We start from the raw sequence: 7197 nt of genomic DNA on the forward strand, positions 1-7197 counted from the left end.
CCATCACTTTCCGGCAAGATCACCGGAAAAATTCTTAGGAACCCATAAGCACCTTCATCATTTTATTTGAGGTAAAAATTTCTAATCTTTTGGTGGATTTTACACTTTTGCTTAAGGATATTTTTATCTAAACTTTGATAATGATACTCATGTGATTTATGTGCATTGGAAGTGATATTTATGTGTTTTTATGTATGGGTTTTGTATTGGTGGAATTTTTGACGACTGGGTATATATATATTTTTTGCTAAAATGGCTATTCAAGGCTTATGTATGGTGAACAAATTTAGAGGTTTTAAGATATAATGTATGATGGTGGGTAAATTTAATTTTGCGATTGTCATTGGGTTTATTTGGAGTTAGTGAAATTCTAAATTTCTTGTCTTGGAGGATATGTTGATTTTTGCTTTCATGGATCTTTTAATGATGTAGTGTAAATCTTATGAAAACTAGTCATAATGTTAGAGATATTATGAAATGGGTTAACTTTATTAATTGGAGTTGATACCTTGTGAATAAATTTGTTGAGAAACTTTCAGAATGGTATATATTATTATTGATGAGGTTAAATAGTAGGCTTGCCTAATTAAGTGTTTATTTGGCAAATCCTAAATTTTGGTTAGATACAATTTCAAGTTTTAGACTTATTGTGATAGGTTTACTTGATATTGTTTAGGTTCTAGCTAATCTCCTTACAGCTTGGAGAGTTAGGCTTTTGTGGTTGCGAGGTAAGTAGCTTCTTAATGGGATATTTTTGAAAAATGACCATATTTCACAAACGATGTTTTTGGGTCAAACACATTTTGAAAAATTATATATGGATATATGTTTTCTTAAAATTGTCGTGTTGTGACCCTATTACATATTATTATATATAAAAATGCATCATATTTGGTATTGCATTTGGGAAATGCATGAATTGTTGATATGGAAAAATGAGCATCTTTTATTTAATCTTTGATAAGGAAATTATGGATTCTATGGTATAATAGAAAATTTAAAGATGCTTATCTTGTCTTAGTACTTGAGAACTTGATAGAAAATCTTTGTAGCAAGAATGAAGTTGAAAACCTTACAAACTTTGTGAAAGTAAATTATTTAAGGTTTTTCTGAAACTACTTGGATATAAACTATGTATTTCAAAGTAATGTAACTTGTGAGCATCATGTAGTTTTAACACCATGTCATGTATGATTTTTCGGTAATCATCCGATTTGGTTTTTGTAGTCTTTGTGACAATGAAATCAAATCTAGGTTAGTGCCCTTTCTTTTTCGATGACGCGTTCTTCCCTACTGTCCATGGGGAGAAGAGGCTCCTTAATTGTGTGTGGGTGAGGCTGCTGTCCATGGAGCCAAAAGACCACATGCAAAAGAGGTCTTATTTGGCGTACTCTCTCTGTTGCCCATGGGGAGGGAGAAAAACCTTGAGGCTATGGGTGAGACTACTGTCCATGGAGCAAAGAGTCTACATACCAAAGTGAACAATATCATGCCAGTTGTGAATGGGTGGATCCCCTGACTGGTCTATGTGGTAGCGTGGTATATTATTGTGATAATTTGTCTTATGCTAGATATTATGGCTTTGGAATTTATATTGTTAGTACTCACAGAGTATAGTATATTGTTTCAAGGTAGTTACTTAGAGAAATTTGGTATTTCATTATTTAACCATTCTTGTCATATTATTATTATTGAAGTTGGAACTTGCATTTCCCCCACCCCATTAATTGTGCTATTTACTGGGCCCTGTCTCATCCCTTTATTTTTATAAACTTTTCAAAGTAGGCAACAATATTTTGAGACAGCTTTTGGTGCCTAATAGTAGTTAGACTAACTACTGATGGAGGCTGAACTTTTGTAATGGAGTTATTTGATGATGTACATTTTAGAATAGGCTTGACTCATTCTTTTGTATATTATAGTGGTTGTGACTATATCTCCCACTGATGGGACAAGCTGTTGATATGTAATTATTATTTAGACCTCTATTCTTTTGTGGCCAATGGTCTTTGTAATTAATGCTTAGAGCTCTGACCTACTTTGAGAGTATATTTAATGGAAGTATTAAGATAATTCTTGATGTTGATACTTGATAGGATTTATGTGGATTGAATTGTCAAAAAGTAAAAATTTATAGGTACTTGAGATGTCTTTCTCACGCTTTGAACCCTTTGGGGTTTGGGGCGTGACAGTATCTGTGGACCATGTCAGATGGGTAAACAAGTGAAGTCCAAACATCTGTCTGTATCTGAAGTTCAAACTTCCAAACCTCTTGAGTTGTTACACATTGATCTCATGGGTCTTGCCAGAGTTTAGAGCTTAGGTGGGAAGAAGTATATTGCAGTTGTTGTGGATGACTTTACTAGATATACTTGGGCTGTACTTTTGAAAGATAAAGCTGAGGCTCCTGAAAAGATGATGTATTTGTACAAGAAATTGCAAGTGGAGAAAGGTACTGTGATAGCTAGAATCAAAAGTGATCATGGGAGAGAATTTGAAAGCACAAAGTTGGCTACCTTTTGCAATGATCAAGGCACACATCAAGAGTTCTCTTCACCTAAGACTCCACAACAGAATGGAATAGTAGAACGAAGAAATAGGGTTGTTCAAGAAATGGTGCGTGTCATGCTATACAACAAGAAGTTGCCCAAATCTTTCTGGGGAGAAGCGGTTAACACTGCTTGTCATACACTCAACTGGGTGTATTTCAGACCTGATTCCAAGAAAACCCCTTATGAACTTTGGAAAGGAAAGAAGCCTGTTGTTAAATATTTCCAAATATTTGGCACTGATTACATTCTATGTGATAGAGAGAACCTAGAAAAGTTTGATGCAAAAAGTGACAAGGGTTACTAGTAGAGCTTACAGAGTTTACAACCTAAGAACTAAATTAGTCATGGAGTCTTCTAATGTGGTGATCAATGATGAATTGAGTTCTGATACTCAGTTAGAAAACATGCCTCCTGTTTAAGAAAAGACCATGGAAGTTGATGAGCTTATTCTTGATGATTATATTAGGAAGCATAGTGATGAAGAGTTGTTAGTGTTGAATGATGTTATTTCAGTACCATCAAGTTCAGAACCATCTACACTAGTTCATGAAACTCAACTAAGACAAATAGAGTATAGTCCTTCTTCAGAACAGAAAGGTACTTCCACATCTCTGGTAAAAGGTCCCTCTTCAAGAGTAAAGTTAAATCATCCTATCACTAACATATTGGGCAGTCTGAATGATAACATGAGATTGAGATCTAAAGCCTTGAATGTAATCACTCACTCATGCTACCTATCCCAATTTGAACCAAAAAGGGTGGATGAAGCTCTTCAAGATGTTGATTGGGTGAATTCTATGCATGAAGAACTCTATCAATTTGTTCAGAATGTAGTTCGGGAGTTAGTCCCTAGACCAAAGGGAGTCGATGTGATTGGAACTAAGTGGATATTTAAGAACAAGTCTAATGAACATGGAACTATTATCAGAGATAAATCAAGGCTTTTTGCTCAAGGGTACACACAAGTAAAAGGGATTGATTTTGATGAGACCTTTGCACCAATAGCTCGATTGGAATCCATTAGGATACTTTTGGCCATAGCAAGTCATTTGAATTTCAAGTTGTATCAAATGGATATTACGAGTGCTTTCTTGAATGGCATGTTGCAAGAAGAGGTTTATGTTGAACAACTAAAGGGTTTTGTTGATCCTCATAGATCGGATGATGTGTACAAGTTGAAGAGAGCCCTCTATGGTTTGAAACAAGCTCCAAGGGCTTGGTATGATAGGTTAACTGCATATCTCACTAAACATGGTTTCAAAAGAGGCTTTGTAGACACTACTCTTTTCATACGAAAGGATAAGGATTACTTTGTTGTAGCTCAAATTTATGTTGATGATATTGTTTTTGGTGCTACTAATGATTCTCTTGCTTAATCTTTTGCAGATGAAATAAAGGCAATGTTTGAAATGAGCATGGTTGGTGAACTAACTTATTTCTTGGGATTGCAGGTAAAGCAAATGGAATCTGGAATTTACATCAACCAAACAAAATATGCAAGAAATCTAGTCAAGAGATTTGGACTTGAAAAGGCTGCACATGCTAGAACACCTATGGCTGCAAATACAAAATCAACCAATGATCCATCAGGTGAGTCTGTTGATATTACATTATATAGAAGCATGATTGGGTGTCTTTTGTATTTAACTGCTAGTCGGCCTGATATTTCTTTTAGTGTTGGTATTTGTTCTAGATTTTAGTCTAATCCCAAAGCTTCCATTTGAATGCTGTTAAACGTATTATCAAATATGTTGGTGGAACTTGTGATTATGGATTGTTTTATCGCAAAGAGTCTAATCTCTCTCTTGCTGGTTTCTCTGATTCTGATTGGGCTGGTAATGTCGACGATAGAAAAAGCATTACTGGTGGGTGTTTTTATGTAGGAGCCAATGTTGTGGCTTGGATGAGTAAGAAGCAAAACTCTATCTCTCTGTTCACTGCAGAGGCAGAATATATTGCTGCTGGAAGTTGTTGTTCTTTGGATGAAAAAGCTTTTGAGTGATTATGGGATATCACAAGACACCATGGTTGTTTATTGTGATAATTCTAGTGCTATTGATATCTCTAAGAATCCTGTTCAACACTCTAAGACTAAACACATAAAGATTAGATACCACTTTATTAGGGATTTGGTTGAAAGAAAGATTGTTGCTATTGAGTATATCCTTACTGAACATCAGAATGTTGATATTTTCACCAAACCTCTTGATAGAAGTAAATTTGACACACTTTGTCAAGTAATTGGTGTGATTCTGTGTCCTTAGTCATTCTTGAGTTCATGGTCCTTGTGCTTCATTTCTCTACTTTTTGTGACCATTTTGTTTGGTATCTCTTGTTTTTTGTTTCCTTTGTTTTTCTAAGATTTGCATTGCATAACATTCATGCATTTCATTCGAGGATTATTTTTGTTATTTTCATCATTTTTTTTTTAAAAAAAAGGGAAAAGAAAAGGGAAGCAAAATGTGTTTTGCATTGTTCTTCTTGGATTTGATATCAAGGCTGGCCATATTATCTTTACATAACATGTTTATGTACCTTGTTTAGCTTGGATGAGCTTATTGTATTGCACTTTACTAGTTTGTGTGGGAAGATGTTTACCGTTTTTGATTACATGCTCTTAATCTTGAAATCACATGCTTTTAATTGTCGGACTTGAACTTAATGAGAAAGGCATAAATAACCATCTCACCACTGTTTATTAGCCAATCATGAACACCTTAGTGTATATTGTAAGATTTTGTGCTCAAAAAAGTGTAGCACAAGCACAAAAAGAACATAAGGTGTAGCTTTGGTTTAAATGCTAAAATTGGTGTGTACATTATTAGGCTATAATATATTCACAATGAAATAAAATTGGCGCGTACATTATCCCGGCTAATACTTAATAAGTTTTTGATCAAATAAAATTTGTGTGTACATTATGAGGCAGATTAAGAAACTTATATGATTGCAAGCTTTTATTCTAGGAGATGTGAGAGTTATATGATATAAATTTTTGAGGGATAGTCTCTTTTGATTGTATGTGATGGATTTTGTAGAAATTGTGCTTAATTTCTATACACATATCATCTCACATGTCTATCAAGTTTTTGCTAGTTGCACACACTACACAAGTTACTCTTTGTTAAACTTTGTACATGATATTGTGTGTGATTTTGGTTTGGCCATCCAAGATTGAAACTTCCTTGAGTTTGTATGCAAAATGTGTTTTGAAGTTTGAGATTTTAAGGTGAACTGAGTGAAAATCTTAATTTTTGGAAAATCTGGGCTTAAATGTTGTGTTTTTGAAAAGCATTTCATTTTCTACTCATGAATTTTATTCATAAAATTATTTACTTTGAGGTGTTTTTGCATAAAAATGCAGTGTTTTTCAAAAAACTGTTTTTTCTAGAATTTTGATCGATCAAAGTTGTTTCTCGACCGATCGAAATTGCGATTAAATTCTTGGTCATGTTTTGTCTGTTTCGATCGATACTTGATCGCTGTTGGATCAATCGAAGGATTTTCGATCAATCGAACCTATTTTTCGACTGATCGAAAATTACACAGGAAGTTTTTTTAAAAGAATTAAAGTTCACGTGTTCTTCACTTTTCAAAAACTTTTTCAAATTTTTTCTCTCCTTTTCAACCGGTCCAAGAGTCAAAGTTTATTTTTGTCGTTTTCCTCCGAATTCTTTGCAAGGATTTTGTCCTCCAAGGTCGGTGTGTCCATTCTACCCTTCATTTTTCATTTATTTTCATGTTTCATGCATTAAATCATGCATTTTAAGGGGTATTTCGCACCTAAGGATTTTTGGGACTTTTGATGATTTAGGCTATTTCTTTCACAATTGATCAATGGGTTTTTGTTGTGGGGTGCTTTACAACTATTCTTGTTGATTTAATTTGATCAATTTGGAGTTTTGTGGAAAATTTGAAATTCTAGGGCTTGAAACTACCCGAATTGGGGGATTTGTTCAATTAAGTTTAATTTGATGAAATTGACTTGTTGGATTGATTAATTTTATTATTTTAATGTATTATCTATCTTGTGTAATGATCAATTGGTCAATGTCTTGAAAATTGTACAAGTCGTTTTTCAAATTGTTGGGTTTTTGATACAAACTCTATGCTCAAGCCAATTTTGTGATTTTAAAGTTAATTTGAACTTATTTTCACTACATTAAAGCATGCATCATTTGTTTACACTGTTCATGCATCATATAGAATTGATATTTTCTATACTGTTTTATGCTAACTTGCAGTCTGCCCTTGATTTTTCTTGTTTCTCTCTTTTGGTTCTTTTCTGTGTGTCTTTTCCTTCTTTAGCACCATGCCTAGGAAAACTAGAGCCAATAGGTCATCCTCTTCTTCTTCTGCCCCATCCTTTGAGAGTGACAGATTCTTGAGTGCGAAGCACCAAGACACCTTTGAGACTCTTAATCGTAAAAGAAGCATTTGGGCTGAGAGACGGGTTCTTTTAGATGAGGCAGATCTCGAGATTAGGCAGAACTTTGAGCGTAGGGGTTGGTTGCCTTTGCTAGATTTTTCTCAACCCCCTCCGGCTATCTTGATCAGGGAGTTTTATTCTATCCTCTCTATTCATGTCTATGATTTCAACATTGTTCTTAGGAGTTGGATTTGTGGTGATGAGTACACCATTATT

Source organism: Castanea sativa, chromosome 5 (genome assembly GCF_040712315.1).
Source record: "Castanea sativa cultivar Marrone di Chiusa Pesio chromosome 5, ASM4071231v1".
Classification (NCBI taxonomy): domain Eukaryota; kingdom Viridiplantae; phylum Streptophyta; class Magnoliopsida; order Fagales; family Fagaceae; genus Castanea; species Castanea sativa.